Source organism: Miscanthus floridulus, chromosome 10, assembly GCF_019320115.1.
Source record: "Miscanthus floridulus cultivar M001 chromosome 10, ASM1932011v1, whole genome shotgun sequence".
NCBI classification, from domain to species: domain Eukaryota; kingdom Viridiplantae; phylum Streptophyta; class Magnoliopsida; order Poales; family Poaceae; genus Miscanthus; species Miscanthus floridulus.
Window position 1 is genome coordinate 84,215,789 of NC_089589.1, and position 26,794 is coordinate 84,242,582.

Below are 26,794 nucleotides of genomic sequence, written 5' to 3' on the forward strand. Positions count from 1 at the left end.
CAAAGGTTGATTTGCGTAGTGGGTACCACCAGATTCGTATGAAATTGGGAGATGAATGGAAAACTGCTTTCAAAACTAAGTTCGGTCTATATGAGTGGTTAGTCATGCCTTTTGGGTTAACTAATGCACCTAGTACTTTCATGAGATTAATGAACGAGGTTTTGCGTCCTTTCATTGGGAAATTTGTTGTCGTCTACTTTGATGATATACTGATTTATAGCAAATCCATAGATGAACACCTTGATCACTTACGTGCTGTTTTCAATGCTCTACGTGATGCACGTTTGTTTGGTAACCTTGAGAAGTGCACTTTCTGCACCGATCGAGTATCGTTTCTTGGCTATGTTGTCACTCCACAGGGAATTGAGGTTGATAAAGCCAAGGTGGAAGCTATACAAGGATGGCCTATACCCACGACGGTCACGCAAGTGCGGAGTTTCCTAGGACTTGCTGGTTTCTATCGCCGTTTTGTGAAGGGCTTCAGCACCATTGCTGCACCATTGAATGAGCTTACAAAGAAGGGAGTGCTCTTTTCTTGGGGCAAAGCACAAGAGCACGCCTTCCATGTGCTGAAAGATAAGTTAACACATGCACCTCTACTCCAACTCCCTGATTTTAATAAGACTTTCGAGCTTGAATGTGATGCGAGTGAAATTGGATTGGGTGGTGTTTTGTTACAAGAAGGCAAACCTGTTGCATACTTTAGTGAGAAATTGAGCGGGCCTATTCTTAATTATTCTACATATGATAAGGAATTATATGCTCTAGTGCGGACATTAGAAACATGGCAGCATTATTTGTGGCCCAAAGAATTTGTTATACATTCTGATCATGAATCTTTGAAGCATATTCGTAGTCAAGGAAAACTAAATCGTAGACATGCAAAATGGGTTGAATATATTGAATCTTTTCCTTATGTTATCAAACACAAGAAAGGGAAGGATAATATCATTGCAGATGCATTGTCTAGGAGATATACTTTGCTGAATCAACTTGATTACAAGATCTTTGGGTTAGAAACAATTAAAGACCGATATGCTCATGATGCTGATTTTAAAGAAGTGCTGCTGCATTGTAAAGATGGGAAAACATGGAACAAATTCATCGTCAATGATGGGTTTGTGTTTAGAGCTAACAAGCTATGCATTCTAGCTAGCTCCGTTCGCTTGTTGTTACTGCAGGAAGCGCATGGAGGTGGCTTGATGGGGCATTTTGGAGCGAAGAAGACGGAGGACATTCTTGCTGGTCATTTCTTTTGGCCAAAGATGCGACGAGATGTGGAGAGATTTGTTGCTCGCTGCACAACATGTCAAAAGGCTAAGTCCCGGTTGAATCCATACGGTTTGTATATGCCTCTTCCTGTTCCTAGTGCTCCTTGGGAGGATATTTCTATGGATTTTGTGTTGGGATTGCCACGGACTAGGAAAGGGCGAGATAGTGTTTTTGTGGTTGTGGATCGATTCTCTAAAATAGCACATTTCATACCATGTCATAAGACTGATGATGCTACAAATATGGCTGATTTGTTCTTTCGAGAAGTTGTTCGCTTGCATGGTGTGCCAAATACATTGTTTCTGATCGTGATGCTAAATTTCTTAGCCATTTTTGGAGAACTTTATGGACCAAATTGGGGACTAAGCTTTTATTTTCCACCACTTGTCACCCCCAAACTGATGATCAAACTGAAGTTGTGAATAGAACTTTGTCTACTATGTTAAGGACTATTTTAAAGAAGAATATTAAGATGTGGGAAGATTGCTTGCCTCATATTGAGTTTTCTTATAATCGTTCGCTGCATTCTACTACGAAGATGTGTCCCTTTGAGATTGTTTATGGCTTGTTACCACGTGCTCCTATTGATTTAATGCCATTGCCAAGTTCTGAAAAGTTGAATTTTGATGCTAAGAAACGTGCTGAATTGATGCTAAAACTACATGAAACCACTAAAGAAAACATAGAGCGCATGAATGCTAAGTACAAATTTGCTGGAGATAAAGGTAGAAGGGAATTGATTCTTGAACCTGGAGATTTGGTTTGGTTGCATTTGTGAAAGGATAGGTTTCCTAAATTAAGAAAATCTAAATTGATGCCTAGAGCGGATGGTCCTTTTAAAGTGATGCAATGAATAAATGAGAATGCATATAAGCTTGATCTTCCTGCAGATTTTGGGGTTAGTCCCACATTTAACATTGCAGATTTGAAGCCTTATTTGGATGAGGAAGATGAGCTTGAGTCGAGGACGACTCAAATTCAAGAAAGGGAGGATGATGAGGATATCAACACCGATCATATATCCACGCCGCCCACGCCGACACTTGCTGGTCCTATTACTCGTTGTTTTGATTAGGAATCAAGGAGAAGACCGAAAGGGAAAAGGACTCGCGTAGGCTGGATTCGGACTGCAGCACACCTCCAACTTGCGACGGTCGCCACGGTTACATACGGAGTCGGATTGGGGTGATTCTGGACTTGTTGGAAAGCTAATAAAGTCTACTTTCATACGGATCTTACCTCGTACTCATACCTGCTCAGAAGCGGCGTCAACAGTCCAAAAATCACCGAGAGGTTTATTCTGTCCAGGGTGCTGCGCCACCTTAAGTTAGCCCAATAGGCTTGTATCGTTTAGAGTCCAGTAGGGACGCGTCCTAGGGTTGGAGCACGACCCAAACTCTCTTGTGGTCGTCCTCCACACGCCATATACCCCTTAGCCGCCACCGGGAACACTGGGGTTTTGTTTAGATCAAGTTTAGCCTTTGCTACTTGCTTGTAGGCGCACGTGCTGATCCAGCCGCCCGTCTCCTTGTCTTCGGAACCCCACTCATAATAAGATTCAGTTTGAGGCTTTCAATTTCATCTTGCAAATTCAGTGCTTGTTTCGTTGTTCTTGCTAGTTCTTCGATTGCTTGCAGGACAGGAGCCCTAGTGGCTGGTTGTTGCGCTCCACAAGATCGTGACGGCCTTTGGAGGTGGTGTATCGGTTGCTAAGGCGCAGTCTTGGAAGGCTGTAGTCGGGCCGTGAACGTCATCTCCATCCACCAAATCGAGTTGTCTCACGCCTCTCATCGAAAGATCATCCATAAACCCTAGTGGGTTCATATCAATTATCCACACCGGTAGACGTTCGTCATTTCCTTTCTTAGCCTGCTGTAGCTATAGATTTCCAACGGGCCGGCTCAGCCCGACATGGCACAGGCCCGTGCCAGGCATGGCCCGATGGGGATCAAGCCAGCACGGCACGTCGTGCCTCCTGGGTCGTGTCCAAGCAGGTCTCGTGCCTGGCTAGCGGTCCAGGCATGGCCTGTTGGGCCGATTTTTGGGCCGGGCTGGCCCGAAAAGCACAGCTTGCTGAGGAGGCGGGGCCAGCTCGAGGCCCGCTTTAGCAGGGGTAGAGAGGATGGTGGTGCTCGCGGCCGCGGAGGCGGCGTCGAGGAGCGCGACCGCGTGAAGCCGGGAGGAGGCCACGGAGGCGGTGGAGGGGTGCGGGCTCGACGGCGCCGCCAGCTGCGTTGGTGGCATCGGGCATCAGATCTGCCCAACGCGCTCCAACGGCAGGGCTGCGGCGGCGCCCATGTCGGAGATCCACGAGGAGAAGGGAAGGAGGCGAGCAGGGAGGTAGACTGCCGGATATCCACGGGAGAAGGGAAGGACCATGGTCGGTGGTGTGAGGGAGGAGGCGAGGTAGGAAGCGACGGCTGATTTGGCAGAGCCGTGGCTTGCGATTCGCGTAGGAGAGAGCAGAGCGGCGTCAAGGGATGAGGCGAGACGAAGGTATTTGCGTCTGTTGTATGCGGAAGCTGTATTGGGCCATATGGCATTGGGCCTTAGAACCTTGCGATGGCTTGCTAGGAAGTAGGAAGCCTGCTTTGGAAAAAAACATCGGACTAGCACCGGCCGACTCTATTTTGCGAGCCAGGCCGTACTACCCGGCGTGCCTAGGCAGCGACCCAAGCACGACCCTAAGCATTGGGCCAGGCCAGCCTGGGTCCACTCACCACCGGGCCGGGCCGTGCTTGGGCCGGACAAAAAACCGTGCTTCGGGCCATGCTGTCCGGCTGGGGCTGCATGGCCATCTATAGCTAGCCTATCAGTACACACCGCTTTGTAAAATCCTTCTCTACCTCAGCCGTTAGCATCCACATATTTAATACTCCTATGCATGCGACGCTACTACAGCCTACATGCGACCCTTCGATTATGACTAATGCTCCAGCGTGCCTGGTATTACGCCAAAACTGAAAACGGTTGTACGCCTCCTATACCGGAAAGGAGGGAGTAGTAAAGATCTGTTGCCGATGATGCTGCTGGAGTGGGGCGCGGCATTGTCGAGACAGACGCCGCGGAAGTTGTTCAAGCAGTCTACTTCAATGCTTTTGGATTCAGTGCAGTGACAAATTTGTGGTCGACGAGCTTCGTAATCTTTTGGCCTTTAATTTCATCTCCCTCGTGCTTGTAATAAAGTGGCCCATGATCTGGCTGTTCTCAGTAGTGTGTGTGATCCGGATGAGGACCATGTTTTGGCCTCCGTTCCGACAAACATTCAGGTTGTAATTACTGATGATTCAGCTCTGTCTGATTAATGGAAATTTATTTTTTCCTTAAAAAAGTTGTTTTTATCTTCTCTCAAATAATAAATTAGGAACCAATGAAACCACTATTTTTTTACTTTATCAGCTCTAGCTTCTCTACACATTGTAGCAAAGGAGCTAGAGCTACTTTTAAAAGCTATGCCAAACGAGGTCTTATTATAGTTGTTGAAATCTGGAACCAGCAAAGCCCATGCACTGAACACATCCATTATTACAGTTTTAGCCGTCCATTATTAAAGTTTTAAAATCCGGTTGATAAAAATAACCACTTAAAAAGCCAGGGCTGCTGGTACTATTAGCTGGATATGAAGTTTTAGAAATGCTGCGTATGCATTCAGATCTGAGATTGTCTGAAAAGGTTATCTTTGTCGGTAACGAAATGTATGAACCCATTTCTTTGTCAGTTTGACTGGAGCAAAAATATATGGCAGAGTAATGCGAAGAGTATGGCGATTTTTTTTCATAGGAAAAAGTCTACTTAACCCCCCACCTATCATACTTGGTCTACTTCACCCCCAACTATGAAATCGTCTGTTTTACCCCTGAACTATCTAAAACCGTTTTACCCCCTGGGCGTTTTTTCAGCGGCTGCTTTGCTACAGTAACGACGTGTTGCTACAGTAACTGTAGGCTTGCTACAGTTCCCATGGTTTTGAATTTGCTTTTTCTTTATTTATTTCCGGTGAATTTTTGAAAAATCATAGAATAAAAAATATAATTTTATTGGACTCCACATGAGTAGATCTACACAGTGAATATATAATACAGTATGCTTTAGTACAAATTTTTTTTTGTAGCTTTAAATTAATTGAAAAATCTAATTTTGTCTGTAATTAATTAGAATTTATCTATAACTAAGTTATACATAGTCCAATGAGTACAAAATTTTTACTATAGTTCAAACATACAATAATTAGCATATCATAAAAATTTCACCACAATTATACCATAGAAGCTGCAGCTATGAATTATTCCAATGTTACTGTAGCAACCCCGATGTTACTGTATCAAACCGGCGCTGAAAACCCGCCCAGGGGGTAAAACAGACGGTTTTAGATAGTTCATGGGGTAAAACAGACGGTTTCATAGTTGGGGGTGAAGTAGACCAAGTATGATAGGTGGGGGGTTAAGTAGACTTTTTCCTTTTTTCATATAATATTATTTAAATAAAGCATTGCAAATCTAGGTATTCCTTTTATAAAATTGCAAACAAATGGCCTATTAACCTAGACTATTTGACAAAGTCGGCGGGGCCACCTGCTCTATAAATAAAAAGGGAAAACAGAAGATGATTATCAAGTATGATTATGCCTATATATACTGGGAAAAATCACTGTTATAAAGTATGATTATGCCTATATATACTAGGAACAAAATCATTGTTATCAAGTATGATTATGCCTGTACTGGGAACAAAATCAAATATAACCGGGGTCCACGCAAATATACTATAAAGGAAAAATAAGGCCCTCCACAATGTGTTCCCTGAGTGGCCCCCCAAAAAAGGGAGAAGATTGAAGCTAGAAAAAAGAAGATCGATGAACGTAGTTGCATCGGTGCCTATTTATGTTGTGGAGAGAGAAGCAGAGAGAGACCCACGATAGGGTGGATAACATGCAACAGCATTTTGCAGTGAACATCAAAATGCATTTGCATCAGTAATGACAAAAAGAAGATCAAAATGCTTCCCTTTGTAGTGAATTATTTCTTTCATGATGAACCGGCTCATGTCCTCGCAAATGTTCATAAGCTCTTCATTGTTGAGGCGATCATCCGTGGAGGATACTTATATACCTGCAAAATAAAATTAAGTCATCATATATTTACAAGTGACCAATGCATTTGCATTAGTAATGACAAAACTTCTCGTATGACTATTACTTACTTTCTTAGGATTGTTGGTGTATTTCTACACTACCTGGTGCAGGGATGGCGTTTGACTAGGTTGAGGGGACTGCTGTCCCCTCGGTCCTTGCGGGGTTAGTGCGGCATGCCTGCTCTCGCTTGGCAGAGCTCGATCTCTCCCTGTTCCTCCCAAGGGTCGGGATGGAGGAGAGTGATGTAGACTAGGCCCGATCTTCTGAAAGGTATGATAGCGTCGATTGGTGGAGACTTGACGTTTACGATCTAGGCTTCGAACCAAGATTGATTTGGACCCCTGCAACCGTTACACCACTGCTCCGTTGGTTATCAACCACGCGAATGCGATTGACCTCGCCGAGAAGGCTTTCCTGCAAGCGAATCGATAACATAAGCAAGAACGAGATGAACGCAATCTGAAATTGCAAATAAATATGAGGCTTATGAAATCAAGAAGGAGTTCAAGTCTTTATTCGAAAGGACTAATCGCCACAGGCGAACAAGATCAAGAACTGAGGCCCTGGTTCACAGCAAGCGGCCTTGGCGGCGACAGTTGCAGCAAAACGATGTCTGTTTCACGAGAAAATCAAGAACTAAACAAAACCCAAACCCTAAGGAGAACGACGGCTGCTATTTATAGAGTCTTGGGCGTCACCCCCTGGACGCGCCCCATAATGGGCCCAAACACGATACACGGTCTAACGGACCAAAAGACAGTATCGCAGCACCCTGACAGATTCTGAACGCTAACTTGTTTCGATGATTCCCGTTGATTTCGAAAGTCTTTTGACGTGAAACCACTTGGCTTCCTTATCAAATTAGCTTTCCAACCATATATGGATCGTCGAAAATAGAGTCCGGATGTGTTCTGGATGACTAGTTTAAGATAGACTGATCTTGGAGCCCGAACCGGACTCGAACTTGAGTTGGACTGGGCTTCCACCATGAAAAAGATGAATTGGACGCCAATGCTGGACCTCCTCCTCTACTTGGCTTGTATGCGATAAAGTAGTGATGTCTTCATCATCCTCCCTTTCTTGAATTGAAGTCGTCCTCGACTGAAGTAGATTGTCTCCTCCATTGGATGACAGCAATGATGGTTCCAGAAGAAGACGTTCATCTTGGCGCCCCATCCTTCGCAAAGGCGGCTGCCATGGTGGCTTCCCTGTTGGAAATTCATCCTCCTTCTCTTACAAAAGGTTAGTACCAACAAGAGGCATAGCACTAGGAGTAGGACCAAGTGGACATATAGGCGATGTACAAGTTAGAGCATAACATGGTTCATCATGATCAACAAGAATAGATTTAAGAGCAAATAAAACTTCTTTCATGTTACTTGATGGTTCATTTGTTGGTTTGCTAAAGTCTTTATCATGGCCTTTCTTTTTCTTTTCAGCAAGTTTCTTTTCATATTGCACAATTTCAGCAGGTGATAAAGGAAGTAAAACAATGGTCTTTCCTTTAAACATAAAAGTATATCTATTTTGCCTACCATGATGTACAACATTATTATCATATTACCAAGGGCGGCCTAACAAAAGTGAACAAGCTTGCATAGGCATGGCATCAAAATCAGCATAATCATGGTATGACCCGATAGAAAATTGCACACGAGCAGATTGTGTTACCTTTGCCATACCACTATTGTTGAACCACTGAACATGGTATGAATGTGGAAGAGCACGTGTAGATAAACCAAGAGTCTTGACAAGCTCAAAACTTACCAAGTTATTGCTGCTCCCTCCATCAATTATAGCACAAACACAGAAATTATTGACAATGAGGAACATTTGAAACAAATTATGGCATTGTAGCTTGTCTACTGGCTCAACTTGTGTACTCAAAACATGCTGAACAAGGATTGATTTGTAGTCTGCAGTGCATGCCACACTATCAATTACCTCATCAGGATCTTCAGCACTATCCGCAAATTTATCTGCATAAAGATCAGTTGCAAGTGCAAATTCATTCTCTTCATCACTAGCACTAGCATACCCACCATCATCAGTAGCAATATATGCATGTTTGCTAGGGCATTCTTTAGCAATATATCCCATGCCCTTGCAGCGGTGGCATACAACTTTAGAAGAGCTGCTAGAGGAAGGTGTAGCAGATCCACTGGAAGAAGGTGTGATAGGAGAATTCTTCTTTACAGGCACTGGTGGTGTCTGCACATTAGAAAATTTACTCACCTTGGTTGGACGTGAAGGAATGGATGGAGTCGTGGATGGAGTCGTGGATCGCCTAGGTTGTCGTCCCTGTACTTCCCTTTCAGCTTTAATAGCATAATGATATAATTGGGAAAATCTAGTTCATTCTTTATAGTCAAGAACATCCTGTATTTCACGATGTAAACCTTCAAAAAATCTAGAACACTTATCCATATCATCCTCTTGTATGTTACTATGTGCTAGACCAATTAAAAGCTCCTGATAATATTCCTCAATAGTTTTACTACCTTGATTTAAACATTGCAGTTTTAATCGCAAATCACGCTGATAGTATGGAGGAACAAATCTTGATTTCATTCGTCGTTTAAGTACAGTCTAGGTTTGAGGTATTTGAGCATTAGCATTAGCATTATTGCAAATATCATTCCACCAGAAAAGAGCAAAACTAGTAAACTCACTAGTAGCAAGTCTAACTCTATATTCTTTAGGTACTGGATGGGTGCTAAATTTTTTATCTACAGCCATCTCCCAATCTAAATATGCTTCAAGATCAGTAGAACCAGAAAAAGGAGGTATCTTAAACTTGGTTTTAGAGAAAGGATCATTATTACCTTGATTGTTACCTCCCATACCGCGTCGGTTAAAGTTCAACCGATTACGGTTACATGCATCCTCAGCACATCGTTGAGCTTTGGCTTCAGCCTCCGCGTCGCCATCGTCCTCCTCAGAGAGATCATTATCATCATCTTCAGGACGTGGTTCAGGATGTTGTTGTTCAACATCTTTAATCCTCTTGGCCAAATTGGTGATTTTTTGAAGGATCTCATTGAACTTATCATCAAGAACGGCACGGAGCTCATTCTTAGAAATATAGTCATTGAAATCTATAGGTGCGTCTTCGTTTCCTTGGCCACTGCCTTCGGCTTTTCCTAACATGGTTAGTAGACAGAAAAAGACAACACAAATAGTATTATCCCTACCAACTACTTAGGTTGTGGACAAGGAAAAATAAGGCACTCAACTCTCAAGCGTCTTACCACGGTCTTACAAGTGTTCTTACCAAAGCAACTGGCAGTGCAATCGGTCGGTGACTGTGATACCGTTGTAGCTTGAGTGTAACAGTTGCAAGATGAACCTGTACTTGGTTAGAAGAAAGTGGAGCTTGGACGGCACAATATAAGTAGCAAGGAATAACAAAATTTGCAACAGAATAGCAAAGCTGAATAAGTATCCCAAGTACTTGCCTTAGTTGCTGGCCTACTCACGTTCCAAGTACCAGATGTATCAAGTGATGTGAACAGCAAGAATATGATTAGGAACAAGGTAGAAATCAGCACATGCAAACACAGCTCAAATGGCGCTCTCTATATGCTCCTCTAGATATTGTTCCACTTTTGCCCCTCTCTTTTTTCTCTATTTTTAGGCTGTTGTTATTTTTTTGGGATTCTTTGACTTTTTCTTTTTATTTTTTGATATTTTTTCTTCACTTAGGAGCATAAAAGAAGTAACGACAAAATTAAGCTTAAACAAGTAAAAGACGTGGCCTGTGGAATTTCCAGAAGATGTGCTCAAAATCGATAAAGACCTTATGACCACGAAAAGAGAATCTTGTGACAACTTTTTGACCAAAATAAAAATCTCTGACCCCGACAAGGACGGGGATGGACGGATCCAAAAAATTTTTCTGATCGATTTTGATATATGGAACGTCGAAATATGAGTTCGTATGCGAAAACTAGACCAGTTTTTAGAACGGACTCCGAATTAGAGGACAAAACGGGAACAATGTGCGCAAAATTGGTCACGACAGCAAGGATTTGATGAAAACAGTGAAGACAAGTGTAACAAATAAGATATCGTGGACTTGGGTTTGATGAATACAAAGGAATCACAGCAATACTTGAAGGTGTTCATAGATTATGATGAAAAACAAACTAAAAAACATAAACTGGACTAAAAAATGATCTAAAACCAGCAACAAGAACTTGACCTAGGGCACAAACTCAACAACGCAAATCAGAGACGAACTTGCATGGCACAATGAGGCTATAGGACAGGGAATATGTGACGATGTATATTTTTTGGCTTTTTGTGGACTGTATGTAATGCAAAAATAGTAACAATCTAAAAGGGGAAACAAAGTTATACCTAACGGACAATAAGGGCTCTGATACCACTTGATGTAGACTAGGCCCGATCTTTTGAAAGGTATGATAGTGTCGATTGGTGGAGACTCGACGTTCACGATCTATGCTTTGAACCAAGATTGATTCGGACCCCCACAACCATTACACCACTGCTCCGTTGGTTATTAATTACGCGAACGTGATTGACCTCGCCGAGAAGGCTTTCCTACAAGCGAATCGAGAACACAAGTAAGAACGGGATAAACGCAATCTGAAAATGTAAATAAATATGAGGCTTATGAAATCAAGAAGGAGTTCAAATCTTTATTCGAAAGGACTAATCGCCATAGGCGAACAAGATCAAGAACTGAGGCCCTGGTTCATAGCAAGCGGCCTTGGCGGCGACAGTTGCAGCAAAATGATGTCTGTTTCATGAGGAAATCAAGAACTAAACAAAAACCAAATCCTAAGGAGAGCGACGACTGCTATTTATAGAGTCTTGGGCGTCACCCCCTAGACGCGCCCCCTAAAAGGCCCAAACACGATACACGGTCCAACGGACCAAAAGACGGTGTTGCAGCACCCTAGTAGATTCTGGATGCTGACTTGTTTTGATGATTCCCATTGATTCCAAATGTCTTTTGATGTGAAACCACTTGGATTGACTTCCTTATCAAATTAGCTTTCCAGCCATATATGGATCATCGAAAACGGAGTCCGGATGCGTCCTGGGTGACCAGTTTAAGGCAGACTGATCCTGTAGCCCGAACCGGACTCAAACTTGAGTTGGACTGGGCTTCCACCATGAAAAAGATGAATTGGACGCCCATGCTGGACCTCCTCCTCTACTTGGCTTGTATGTGAAGTATTGATGTCCTCATCAGAGAGGTCGTGTGGTGTTGTGCGATGTGCAGTGAAGGCAGAGAGAGGGGGTCATGGCCGACTCTTGCTTTAGTGCTTGGCCCCAGTCCACATAGCTAAGTTGGGCCACGGTTGTTTAGGTTTGTGCAAGCTCATGTATCGTGGGCCATCCGAGCGACCAATTAATCGGTGTCTTGAGATAACCATGGTATCATAACCCTGACAATAGCCCCTGAGTGTTTTTGCGATCTTGAAGTGATCGTGAAAGCACGGATATCTGCGTGTGTCGAATACAAGTTCAAAATCATGGCTGGTTTGAGCTCGAAGCTCAACCCCTCGCGGGCTAGTGCATTCAATGATGTAGGTGGCCGTTTCATTTTGCCCCATCCTATGGACCCCACTAGTCAGCCCCTCCTTCAATGATAGTGTGGTACGTGACTGCTTCACCGAGGCTGGCCTTGTCAATGTGCTATGTGTTGGGGCACATGATCCAGGCAGGGCCGTGTGGTCTCATTGATGCTTATCAGCAATGCCTTTAGGAGGATCTTGATTTCCTCGACCTCATGCGGGCATCTAACATTAGCTGTTGTAACACCCTAGTGTTAAGCATGGCATTTGGCACTTGCATTTCATGAGCACAAGCATCATCATCAAAGCATTCATGAACATGAGCATATGAAATTTCATCTCATTCTTATACATTATCGCATGAAATGTTGATTATATATATGCTTATGCTTGTAATCATGTATGACCAATGTATGAAATGGTTGTAAGGTCACAACAATACCTTAGATACATCTAGGATGCTAAATGGAACAACTTTTGTATTCATGACATGAACCAATTTTGTTTGTAAGTGTTGGGTTACCTTGGAATGCCATTTTCATGATGCTAGTTTGACCAAAGTTGAACAACAGCTTCAAATGTTTGCATGGTTGTGTGACCTAATTAAAAGTTGTAGTTCACATCAAGGGTAACAAACTTTATTTAAGGGTTATGAGCTAACTCAGTGCCTAACTTAGTCAAATAGAGCTTTCAACTTAATGTTGTTTTTAACTTAGAATTTTTTAAGTGTGGAACTGGTTTTCAGTTTCAAAGTAGCCAACTTTGGACCATTTTAGTTTGAAAACCAGCTCAATTTAGACCATGCTCCTTAAAGCAATATTGTAGTACTCACATAGCTCTACAAATTCTATTAACGAAGTTTGCACTAATTCACCACGGATTAGGAGTTACAAGTACTTGAAGTCACAATGTCAGTTGGCCTGATGGCCGAATTTGAATGGAGCGCCACGACCGCCGCGTGGAGGCCGTCCGTCGGCGATGGACCCACTAGTCAGTCAGGAGCAGGCAAAAAAGGGCACCGCATCGCGCTCGCTCACTCTCTCTGCCTCGCCTTGCTCTCGCTCTCGCCGTGCCTAAGCAAAGCCGAGCGCCACGCCATCGCTGCTGACCTCTGCTGTGCTCACGCGCCACCGCCGCGCCATTGCTCGATTCCTCGCACCCATAGCTCCAATGTACCTTGCTCCACCTCGCCGACTCACCATTACCACCTTTCGAGCCTAGGTATAGCCTCAAGTCATGTCGTCGTCGCCGTGGCCATCGTCAGAGCACCACCGAGCTCGCATTCATCGTGGCCGTGCTCCTCCGTGCTGTCTCACTCGCTCGCTTCTCCCATTAGGGTTGGCCTAGGGTCATGTCTAACTCACCCTGCTGGCCGTTGAGCCAATGCCGGCATATCGGTGTTGGAACGTGGCTTCTCACCATCGTGCTCTCGCCGCCGCCATGCCATCCACGCGGCCAAACCTCACTATCACTCCACCATCGCCCTAACCTAACCCTATGTCTTCACTAGGTAGCCTTGAAGCCATAGTAGTGCTCGCCTAGGCATGCCGTCATCGAAGACAATGAGCCAGCCACAGCGTAGTGCCGCCGTCCTCCATTAGCGCCACCGCCGTAGACAACCGTCGTTAGAGGTTTGACCATCTAGCTCGCTAGATGCGAAATGAGATGGGGAACATGTCAGTGCCAACCGTGCTGCCGGAGACCTCGCCGTCGGCGAGTTCACCACTGGTCAAGCCGGCGCTTTGCTCTACCTCATTGACATGTGGGGCTGGGTTGACTGCGGGACCCGCATGTCAGCGCCTTGGTGTGTAGTGGACCGGGTGTACATAGCATTTAAGGTTTAGTTTTTTTTATTTTCATAGATTTGAATACAAACTTGCAAAATTCATATCTAGAGCTAGGAGTATCCAAATGAGGTGAACCAAATTTTGTTGGATTTATCTTGAAGTGTACTATTTGGTAAAAATATAAAATATACTGTTTAGGGTATTTTTTAGGAGAATTAAATTAAGCAAGATAAGTGCTTTTAAATTATGTTATATCTTGTAAAATGCATAACTGGAGCTAGGAAGATGATAAAATTGTGATTCCAATTTTGCTGGTCTTGTGTTGACATGATCTAACTAGAAACAAATACTAAACCTATAGTAGGCATACTTGAAATATGGTCTTCATATTTAATCCTAATTAATTGCTAGTTTATAGTGAAATTAAATGGTGTTAAAATACATAACATATGATCATGTAAAATTTTATACAATATTATTGTGCTAGGTGGAAAGTAAGAAAAATATTAAATCTATTGCTTGACACTTTTCACTATGCTAAACTATTTTTACTAAACTAAGCATATGTAGATTGTTATTTTTGTAGAGGTGGCTATACTTATCCTAATGGCACAAAAATTGTACAGTAAACTATTAGGATCATTTGTAGGCTACTGTAATTTTCTAAGAATTTATTAAGCACTAGAAATATTTATCCTTTAAATCACCTTATTATAGAAGGAAGTTGATAAATGATTATAAATAAATTAGTTAGGCATAACCATGATGTTTTCTATGATACTTATGATGCATATGATCTGTTGGTGCTATTAGTTAGGCTTAGAAGTAATTGGTTATAGGTAGCTAGCTAATTATTGCTTTATAATTCAACTAGATGGCTGCATGTATAGTTTTTGTTGTGGTGGTAACTTCATAATCATAATGATCTTTTCTGTGAAACTTGTTAATAACAAAGTTGTAGATAACTTAATTATTTACCTTGTGTTAAATTTTCATAGTCATAGACCTTATGGTTTGGGAATTATAGGTGTTAGAAGTCTGCTATCAGAAATACTTGTTCTCTAGATAGATCTGAAAGATGGAATTGTTTGGCCTAGATAACTACTGAATTACCTTAAGATGATTAAAAGAAAGTTATAAGCAATTTCATAAGCTTTCTAGAAAGTACACAATCATATTATTTAGATGTGTATAAATCCTGTTATGGTCAAAACAAGTGCCTGCTATCTTATAGTCCAGAAAATTGCTTAGATGAGAATTTGTTTAATTACTAGAGAGGAGATATACACCTACTTAGTATAAGAAAATTTATTTTGTTATCACCTTAATGCAATGCTGTTTAGAACACTTATGAGGATGCATTTCATCACCCCATATCATATCACGCATGTCAGTATATAAGCATTCATGATATCTTATTTCATGCTCATGCATATAGGATCATCCGAGGGGATCACTCTATTAGAATTCAATGAAGAAGAATAGGAACATCAAGAGGCACCTCGGCCCATAGCTCTAGAAGGCGAGGAGCAAGCTCTTGAGGACCTACCAGAGTGCTCGGATCATCAGGCAACTTCTTTTCTCAAAGACAAGCCCCGAAACATTTTAAGCCTCCCACGTTTTACAAAATATCACTTGAGTCCTTTATGTTTGATGCTTTAGGTTATAAGAGTTGAATTGGAAATACTTAATGCATAGAACTACCTTGTCTAGATAAATGTACCTTTAACCCTATGTAGGTCTAGGATCAAATATATGCTTAGCCATGCTTAGACCGGTAGAAGTCGGGTGATTTTTTTACCTGCGAGATATAGGTGGATACTAAAGCATGGTTGGCTATATTTGCTATTGTGAAAAAGAACCATAGGGTAATGTAACTAGAGATTGGACGGAGTCTATGCGTAGGTTGGCTCATGTGATTCCATCTATGTCAATTAAGGAATGTACCATTGTTGGAACTTCTATTGAGATTGAATGCATGCCTCTCACTTAACTGGCCAGATAACTCATTTCGACCGTGAAGCCGGGTTGCTCAATTTAGGCTAAGCCCTGTTTTGTTAGAGTGTGCACTCTATATGGTAGTAAGGATGTGTAGGGAGCTAGATTTGAGCCTAAGGGCAGAGTAGTCCTGATTGTCCTGGCAGCTGGTTGTCCCTGGTTGTGCAGCGCTGATCAAACCCGTGAAATGTGTAGCTGAGTTGTACCAAAGGTAATCTAAGGTGACCGTTGATCTAGTCTACCTAGGTTTGTGTTAGGAATGATGGTTATGGTGAACTTGGAACTTTTACACCGGCTATGGTTACTACTGTATGCTACTAAATGATATACCACATATTTGGCATAGGTTAGTTGTTAATCTAGAGATGAATAGCTATAATTAACTTGATGACCGAATTATAAATGTATAACTAAATTAGTAGCTTTTCATGCAAAATGTTATCAAGCTAGCTCCACTAATAAAGCCTTGCATGATCCTTGGAGTCACTTTCTTTTTGGTTTATGATGGGTAAGTCTAGTTGAGTACCTTCTCGTACTCAGGGTTTATTTCCCACTTGTTGTAGATGGTATAGTCTATCATGGCTACTATAAGAACTGCTTCTACCCTACTGTGGACGAGGAGTAGGGCCTTGGGCAAGGCATCTCTCATTAATTCCCTCTATCATGCTTTTGTGGTTGTGATCATAGACTGGCACTGTATTGGAACAATGATGTGAGGTGTTGGTTTTCAAACTTAATTACTTCAAAGACTATTTTATTTGAACATGGTTTGTAATAACTCTTAATCATACTCTGATGTATGACATTGTATTTGTGAACTGATGTAACATGTGACATGTCTGTTGAATCATGTACGATCTTGGTTGTATGTTGACGGTTAATCGAGACCCTTCATGGTACTCGATGGACTACCAGGTTTATATGGGCTCAAGTATGATAGTGTGACCGCTTATGGGCTGCCATTATACTTGTGCTCTTATAAATTGGATGGTTTTGCTACAGCTGGCATCAGAGCAAGATTCAATATTAATTGCCATATGTGTATTTAAAACAAAGGTTTTTGTTTTCTAAAACTAGTTTTTAGAAACTTATAGATATATATAGGTGTTTAAATATAAAGTTTGAATCTAGAGTGTGCCAGTGATCACTTTTTTTATGCCCAATTAAGGATTTTAGGTGGCTAATTAAGTACTAACTTGGGAGTTTTTACTTTCGTCATCCATATGGCGTGCTATTGTATGGATGCCATTCACTTGAGTGGTAATGTATGGATCAAATGCCTCTACACCCAAGGTAAGATGATGAGTGGCATGACCGCAAGATGTGAGCATGAGGTCTACGGGGAGAGGTAGCTTTGATACTAAAGTATATATATGTCTCATATATATACGAAGGTATTTAATTGTGGGTTAGCTTTGATATGGCTGTATATGCATATTTATATGTATATATGGACGTATTTACTTTCGGGTAGCTTTGATACGGAAGTATATATATATGGAAGTATTTAGATTGCAACCTTGAGTCCAAATTTTCATTTCTGCATATATAATTGTGGGGTTAGGCTGAAATGAAATTCTTGTGTAGGTACGCTAGCAGCGAAACATGTGGCTCGACTAGTTATGTTATATATGAGAGAACGCATGGATGCCACCGTGTATGTTGTTAGAAGTTTAATTCTCCTAAGTTTGTGAGGACATATGGAACGTGCATGCATCATGGTAAATCATTATTACATACTTGCATTGTTCCTCCCCTTATAAGTTTCTTATTCAGTTAAGCAACTCTTTTCTATTATAATGTTGTTCTCATGAGAGTTTTACCATTTTGTTGGTACAGATGGCAGCATTAGCTGGGAGTGAGACCTTCCTGGAGATGTTTGGTACCCCTGCCCTGCTTTGGAGTGTCCTGCATTTTATGGGGTATACCAAACCGCCCCTCTATTTCTAGAATGAAGAATACCAAGAGGGACAACCATGGTATGAGGTGCAGCTAACCATACATGCCCGTACCCAAGCACCCCAATGGCAGGAATGGAAGGTGGATTCTAAAGGGAAAACTCCTTGGGAAGCTGCCCAAGTAATGGCTTTTGAGGTGCTGAGTTAGATATGTCAGCAGCACAGGGATGAGCTTACTGGTAGTGCCGCTAGTACTTTTCCTTGGGTGGATCCATCTATAGAAGTATGGGCACAACACAACCATAATGCATTGATCCGAGACTAGGATGAGTGGGTAGATAGTTCTACTCCCACTATGAGTGCCATGTTCACCATGATGAAGATGTTCTATACTCGTCAGGACACCTAGGACTTCTGGCAGGAGTCCAATACTGTCACACCCCAAAATTTCTAATTTTGGGTTGTGCATAGAAAACACTAATTAAAATAAATGTTTTGATATTTGGATAAAATTTACCAATCTTAGTTTGAACTAGCGTAAACTTAGTTATAGGAAAAATGTGAATTTTCAAGCTTTTCCAAATTAATTTGACAAGCTATTGCTTGATGTGATGTTTGGTTGTTGATTTATTTCATGTTGTGAGAAAAGATTTTAAAAATGCGTTTAGTAAGTCGATCTTCTTTCTCCAGCAATTCTTAGTCTTTCTCACCGATCAAATTCCTTGTTTTCCGACTTAATATTTGCTTGAGAAGTATCCTAAAATCTTCTCCATGAAATCCAAATCACTCCTTCCTGCTCACTATTCATCAACCTATCTCCATGGATACCTCGGGAATTTCTTTGGCTTTTTCTGAAACTTGTTCTCACTTGTTTGTGAGCATAGTCTAATTTTTAAATGCTCTAAAATATCTTTTCATGAGCTCCAAATACTTTATTTGGGTTTGTCTTGTTCTAAATTATCTCTGAGAATTTTCCCTGAATTTTCGGAGCCTTCGGAGTATTTTTCGTGGCTTAAAATTCAATTCTGGGCTTTTCTAGAATTATTTTATCCATAAAATTAATTAATTCCGAAAATAATGAAATATCTCAGATCTCCTCATGCCCAAAGGCCCATGTCTTTATTTACTAATGGGCTTCAATAATTAATTAGGCCTATTAGTAAAGGTGGAGGGTGCAACATCAATTAGTACCATATTGCTAGTCGATGTAGATGTGGGGAGTTCTCCGCCCTATATATATGTACCAACCCTTTAGACTAAGCACACCAAAACTACCGTATGAGGAGCCCCTAGTTTGGGAAATCCCTCGTGTAGTAAATCATATTTTTCTCATCCTTCTCTCGCCGTTGCCGCTGCCGTCGCTGTCGCTGTCGCCGCCGTGCTGCCCAGCCCGGCCATACTCTCCTAGGCAACAAGTAAGTCCGCCGCCGTCCCTGCCGTTCTCCAACTCGTGGCTACATCCTGTCGTTGCTCCGTGGCCATGCAATCTGCTACTCATTGCCGAGCCCTAAGGTATGTGTTCCAACTAGCCAGCAAGCCGTCATGCAGATGCCCTGCAAATCTTTCCAGCTGGACATCATGTTCATATATTCACCTCAGACACGACGGAACAGAGTTGTTCGCTGGCCAGTTCAACAATGTTTGCACGATGTCTTATGCGTTCTATCACCGCCTGAGCTTCTCTACAAAGCTGGACGCCCAAGCCTAACCAAAGCCCTTGCTGCCGATCTGGTGTCCGGTGCCCGACGTCTACAAGTCACAAGTCATCAAACGTCTGACGCTGGTGAGCCTGTAACCATCGATCTGTCTCCTCTAATAATTCTCATATGTCAACTTCCGCTCACGTTCGTGTGTTCCCATAATCTTTACACGAGATCGTCGTCTGACTACCCCATGCATGTGAGCCAATCAACCTTGTCCGCTTGCCCATCCATGCATCTTGAAGGAAGCTACCACGGACATGCTGAATCTTGCCGAGTTGACCTTCCCACCCATCACAGCCAGGAGCTTCATTACAACAATTGCTAGCACTCAATGCCGACCATCCTTGTGGGTGCAGCAAGCCGGCCGAGCGGCAGGGCACTCAATTCATCTTTGGTCAGGTACGTGAGCACAAATCATGTGGACAAACTACGTAACTTTCTATCCATGTCTTTCCACACAAATCCAGATCCTTGTAGTCCAGTCTTAGCATATTTGATCCCAAGTTATTTATCTGTTCTAGCTCTGACTCGATCGATTCGTTCTTTCTGCTGTGTGCTTTTGCTAACGTGAGATATATATTAGCATCTACGCCGAGCATGCCGAGGAAAGTACGTCGCCTATCGTTGCTAACTGCTGTTTCCATCACGCGTGTCCAGTTTTTGCTCTTGCTAGCTTGATGACATCATCGTCACGTCACCCACACATTATGGCCGTTTTCTTATAGAAAAACAAATCCAACAATACTATAGAAATACACCACTTGCAATCAACCATGGATCCCCACCGTTTCTCCGTTTTAACTCCGATTTGACCCGTTCAACTTGTGTTAGGTTCGTAATTTCATAATCTACATGTTTATACTACTGTTCAGTATGTTTTTAACTTTTAAAATTCGTGATTAGATTTAATCTAATATTCGACTAAAAGAAATCTTGTTTAAATCATATCTTCTGCATCTTAGATTCGTTTTAGTCCATTCAAGTTGCGTTAGATTCATAGCGGCAAGATCTACGCATTAGTAATAGTGTTTATCCTGTCACATGATTTTTCATATATAGCTAAATATTAAATTGATTAACATGCTTATAATTAGTTTTATAACTAGAAACAATATAGGTTTTATATCTCAGTGATTATACATAACCTGTTAATTTGATTAATCAGTAACTTCAGTATAGTCTTAGATTATAATTAGTTGAATGTCGCATATGTGTTAAGTATGAATAGATGCCCTCACATGATTTATGTTTTTAATTTATAGATGTTTAAATGACTAAAAGTATATATATAATCTTTTATAATTATAAAATATGACGTATGCCAACATTAATGCCTTTTTAATTATGACTTGCTTAGATCAATTATGAGACATAATATAATTGTTCTATTAGTTGCTCTCACATGTTCTATATTTCTAAAGTAAAGTTTAAATACTTTATATAATATGAGATATGTTGATTAATAAAATATGATTAATTAGTGACATAAACATGTATGTCTTTAAATTTTAATTTGTCAAGTTTAAATGTGACATATATACTTTGAATATATATACTCTCATTTGTTATTATATTTCAATTTAATTTGCATAAATGATATCAAAATATTTATAATTAAGGTATGATTAATTTATCTTAGTTTTCTAAATCTAATAACTCAAGTATAAAATGACTTAACTCAATTTTATATATTCCCCTGAGATATCTTATACATGTTTTATGATCATTAAAATAGATAAAGCCTATAGTTTTCTTTCCAACGTAAATCCTTCGATAGACGTTTCTGTTTTACCGTAGCTCCAATTAGTTTGCCTTTCGCGTGTGTGTGATCGTAGCAATGTGTAGATTAGATTTCGAATCTTTTCATTGATTGGTGTATTGTTCTAATCTAGTATGTTTGCTATGCATGCTTGTTCGGATGCTTGTGTGGTGCTTTTCGGTCTTGTCCAGTCAATGAGTTTTGCGTTGGTGATCTATAAGAAGTTGGAGATCAAGAAGAAGAAGAAGAAGAAGAAAACGTTGAAGATTAAAGCTTACCGAAGGATCGGTGTTTAAGGCAAGTATAGCTTGGGTTTTCTTTCTATGACCATGATCTTGGGCTTGTTTAATGAAATGTGATATAAACATAAATGATGAATGTTATCCTTTGGCAAAAGCTGGGATTTATAGTACAACTGTGAGGGCTATATGGCTCTGGCTTTAGCTCAGTATGAGGTCTTTTTCTAGCCGGCTTAGAGGATACTACGAGTTGGGTATAGGACAGCCTCTGTCCTGTTGAGCCTAGCTATGGAAGCGGCCTTTTATTTTTTTTGGAAGGGGGGTTCCTATATCCGATGACCCTACGGCCCTTCCCGGTTAGACGAAACCTTTGAAAGGCTTCATAGTGAACCCTGCCGGCCTTCCTTGGTAGTGGGTTAAGAGGCTGATCACCTCGGGCGAAAGGGCAAATCACGACTCACAGTGAAAGTGTACACCTCTGCACAGAGTTTAATAAACTGTTATAATAGCCGTGCCCACGGATACGGGCGGCCCGGAAAACTGAGGGAATTGTTGTATGTTCATTTAAATTGTTTATGTGCAATTCATTATTCAATTACACTTGATCATGTGGTTATGGATTACAATACCTTGTTGTTATATTTGCGGAGTTCGACATGGACTCACTCTTGCTATTCCCCCCACACCTCAGGAGAAGTTTTAGGCTTGTGATCAACCAGCCAGTTGGATCCAGTGGAGTGAAGTTTGCACCTGGAGATCAGAGTTGTCTATCCGTTGATTGCTTTCTAAGGTTATCTCTTTTGCTAAGTTCGCTATATATTAAGCATTACGAATTGATACTGCCCTTCATTTTTAGCTATATGTGAGGTTTGATTACCAGGGCTCACATATGGTGTGCATTCGGCTTTGTCCTTGAAACCGGGTGTTACAAATACCACTTGTAGGGACAAGCTCATGAGAGTCGAAGCTACATAGGGTAAACTGAGGAAGCGTGTGTGCAAGCACAAAAAGGCAGCAAGTGAGGCTCATTAGGACTTCGATCAGCTTGTGTAGCATTGGGAAATCTCCACACTCAGATGGAATAGGTCGATCAATAGAGAGCTGCCACCCAAGAGGCAAGAGCTGATGATTAGGCTGTGCTAGTAGGACTTCGGGAGCAGCTGGAGTCCGCTTGTGTCAAGGCACTCATCGCTACATGCCAGTGGATCCAAGGAAACAACCATGCAACAATGGCAGAAGCAGCATGAAACAATGCCAAAGCCTTAGCCACGTAGTAGGACTGAGTCAAAGGGGACTTGTGCTAGCAGCTTGCACATACCTAGAACATGGTGGTTGATCTTCAGCATGAGGTGCATTATCTGAACAACCAACTATACCCATTCCTTGACGAGGAAGAAGAAGATCCGGAGATGTTAGTTGAAGATGATAGTTGGGAGGAAGAAGAAGTGGATCTAGAGGATAAGGATGATGCTATCTCTGACCTCAACAGCGAGCATGCTGAAGAGTAGAGCTGTTTAGTGACTAGTTTGAAGCACTAGTTGTATCCCTGCTATTTATGTAATGGACTTGTAGTTTGAACTTCAGTAGTCATGATGTAACTTCGATGTAATATTGGTACTTTTCATGTTAATCCGTGATGGGTTGAACTTTGATGAAATTCCAGTTTCATTTTACTAGTGAAATATGACATGCATGTTAACGAGTTGCGAGTATGATACGTGATCAAATTGGTGATGTTATGTTGTGAGAATGAATTATTGTGCCTCTATTTTATTATATGAATTTAAGATTCTCTCCAGTAAATTCAGTTTGGCATGATTACACAATTCATCTCCATCTCTTGACATCATCCAATAATCACTTATTGTTGCAATTTTGTAGATGACTCACACTCATGCTAGAGCAGGCACCAGCCAAGGTGGCAATGATGGTGACTTACCACCACCATCATCACTGTCTATGAATGAGTTTTTCACATAGTTCCTAGGAAATCAGAGAACAATGGAGGATACACTGCGCCTCATTGCGCAGAATACTGCTCACGCCCACCAACAACATCAAGGGCCAGAACTAAATCAGTGAAGTTCATTCAAGGACTTCTAGGACACCAAGCCTCCTATCTTCAAAGAGGCCAAAGAACTACTTCAAGTGGTTGAGTGGCTAAACATGATCAAGCTTAAGTTCCACCTATTGAGGGTCATAGAGCATCTGAAGGCTGAATATGCGTCCCATCAATAGCAGGGACCCATAGGAATATGGTGGACCCATTTCCTATCCCCTTTACCTGCAAATGCATAGGTCACATGGGAACAATTTAAGGCAGTCTTTAGGGGGCATCACATTCCCCGGTGCTAATGCATGTGAAAGCAGCTGAGTTCATGAGACTTAAGGGACCAAAACCCTTACTGAGTATATGCATGCCTTCAACAATTTGTCTAGATACGCCCCAGGGTTCATCGATACAGAGGAAAAGAAGGTAGAAAGCTTCAAGAGAGGCCTTGACACCAAACTAATGAAGACTATGGCTAACTCAAGATGTGCTACCTATAATGAGTTTGTTAGCGATGCCTTAATCTAGGAGAACCAAACCAACTTACACGCAGCAGCAAAGGGCCGCAAAAGAGCAGCTGAGGCAGTTGCCTCAGGATCATCCTAGTCCAGAGCTCTAGTGGTAGCTAGGCCACAATTTTGTCCACCAATGCCTAAGTTTAGGCCTCCTCCACTGAAAGCTCAGGCCAATCGCCCCCAAAAGACATTCCGTAGGGCGTTCACCATTGCCCTACCCAAGGGTAACTTAGTCCAAGGTAGCTCAGCAGGACCAAGAAGCAACCGGCCATGCTTTAACTGCAATCAGCTGGGTCATTGGTCCAAGGAGTGCTCCCATCCCAAGAAGGGTGGCAATCAAAACCAGGGTAATCAGAAATAGGACAATCCTAAGGCACGTCCTGGATATGTGCATTACACAGCTATGGAAGAAATCCCTATGGGAGAAGTTGTCACCGCCGATATGTTTCTTGTTAACAAACATCACGCCATTGTTTTATTTAATTGTAGAGCTTCTCATTCATTTATGAGCCAAACATTTGCATCTAAGCATGATCAGAAGATAATTGAGGTAGACAAGGGTGGTTATAGTATAAGTTTAGCTAGGGCTGCTTTTCTACAAATCAAAGAGTGAGAGATGTGCTCATCTCTATATAAGAGAGTGAGTATACTATGGATCTTATAGTATTGCCCGGACTAGCCATAGATGTGATCTTAGGCATGAGTTGGATGAGTGATCATAGAGTTCTTATTGACACTACCACTAGAACAATTATGTTGAGAGAACCAAAGGGGGGTAATGCTTTTCTAGTGCCACTTCACTAGAGTTTTGATCTTTAAAACTTATCTTGTGCTATCCAAGCCACTACTCTCTATGATATTCTAGTGGTTTGTGAATTTCCTGATGTATTTCCAGATGAGTTGCCGGGTTTACCACCTGATAGGGATGTGGAATTTAAGCTTGAGTTAGTGCCAGGTATAGCACCCATCTCAAGAAGACCCTATAGGATGCCTCCAAATAAGTTAGCCAAACTTAAAATCCAGTTACAAGAACTTTTGGACAAAGGTCTTATTTGACCTAGTTCATCTCCATGGGGTTGTCCAGCCTTGTTTGTAAAGAAGAAGAATAAATCCTTGCGGATGTATGTGGACTACAGTGATGAGGACATGACACCCATGCATATGACCATGTTTGGCACATGGGATGGAGGGGAAGGAGGCCAGGAATGGTGTCCAAGTCAAGAAGGAGGCCCGAGGCTAATTCGGTTTGAGTCCCCGAGGTGGAGGCCCAAAGCAACTCAAGTTCGAGTCTGCCTCGGAATCCAGTACCAGTCTACCTTAAACTGGTCACCCAGGATGCATCTGGACTCCGTTTTCGATGATCCACATATGGATGGAAAGATAATTTGATAAGGAAGCCAATCCAAGTGGTTTAACATCAAAAGCTCTTCGAAATCAATAGAAATCATCGAAACAAGTCAGCATCCAGAATCTGCCAGGGTGCTACGACACCTTCTTTTGGTCCGTTGGACCGTGTATCATGTTTGGGCCCATTAGGGGGCGCGTCTAGGGTAGGCAATGATCCTAAGACCTTTATAATCATACACCGCTGCTGTCATTAGGGTTTGGGTTTTGTTTAGATTATTCTGTCAAGAACAATTTCACCGTTCATCGGTTTGTGAGACCCTAACTTCGTGAGATAATCTTTCATCTGCAATTTGCTTGTGTTCTTTCTTGTTTTTGCTTGTGTTCTTCATTGCGCAGGCAAGGATTAACCTTCTTGGTGAGGTCAACCTAGCCCATGACTTGGTTGAGAACCAGAGGAGCTGTGGTGCTAAGATTGTAGGGTTTCGATCTTTCGATCTGAAGCCGGATTGGTGTGTCATTCTCCGCCCAATGATAGTTACCATCACCTGACGAAAGATCATGATCCTGTCTCCATTAAGTGGTATCAGAGCTAAGGTATACCATCAGGTTCACTTTTATTCCCTAGTTTTGGGTGTTTCACATTTGTCCCATTGTCCAGTGCCATACTCATTTTTCCTATCCTAGAACCTTCCGCACCATAGCCTTTGCATATTTTAGTTTCAGAGTCCGTCGTGTTGAGTTTGTGTCCTGGTCGAGATCTTGTTGCTGGTTAGGTCGTGTTAGAGTTCAGTTCGTGTGTTTTCCCCCATCGTTTTCATCAAATCATTGCTGTTGTGACCAAATTTGCGCACATTATTCCCGTTTTGTCCTCTAATTCAGAGCCAATTCTTAAAACTTGTCTAGTTTTTGCATACGGACTCCGATTTCGACGTTCCATAAATCAAAATCGATCAGAAAAAAATTTCGGATCTATCCATCCCTGGACTTGCCATGGTTTGAAATTTTTAGATTGGTCAAAAAGTGGTCACAAGATCCTCTTTTCATGGTCACAAGGTTTTTGTCGATTTTGAGCAAGTTTTTTGAAAATTCCACAGGCCACGTTTTACACTTGTTTGAGCTCATATTTTCTATGGTTACTTCTTTTGTGCTCCCAAGTAAAGGAAAATTATCAAAAATAAAATAAAATAAAAAAGTCAAAATTTCCCAAAAAAACAACGACAGCCCAAAAAATAGAAAAAGAGAGGGGCAAAAGAGGAACAATATCTAGAGGAGCACATAGAGAAGACAAAGTGAGCTGTGTTTGCGTGTGCTATCTGGTTCCTTATTTGTGTTGCTGTTTGTTTTTTACACACCTGTCACCTTGCTATCCACCATACTTGCTTGTTTGTTACACACCTGGTACTTGGAATATTTTAGACTAGCAACGAGAATAAGTAATTTGGACTATAATTCAGCATTACTTTCTGTTACTGACTTGTGTGCTAGATATACATATTACTCTTTGTGTGCCTTGCAAGCTCCACAAACTCTTCAGATCAGTACAGAC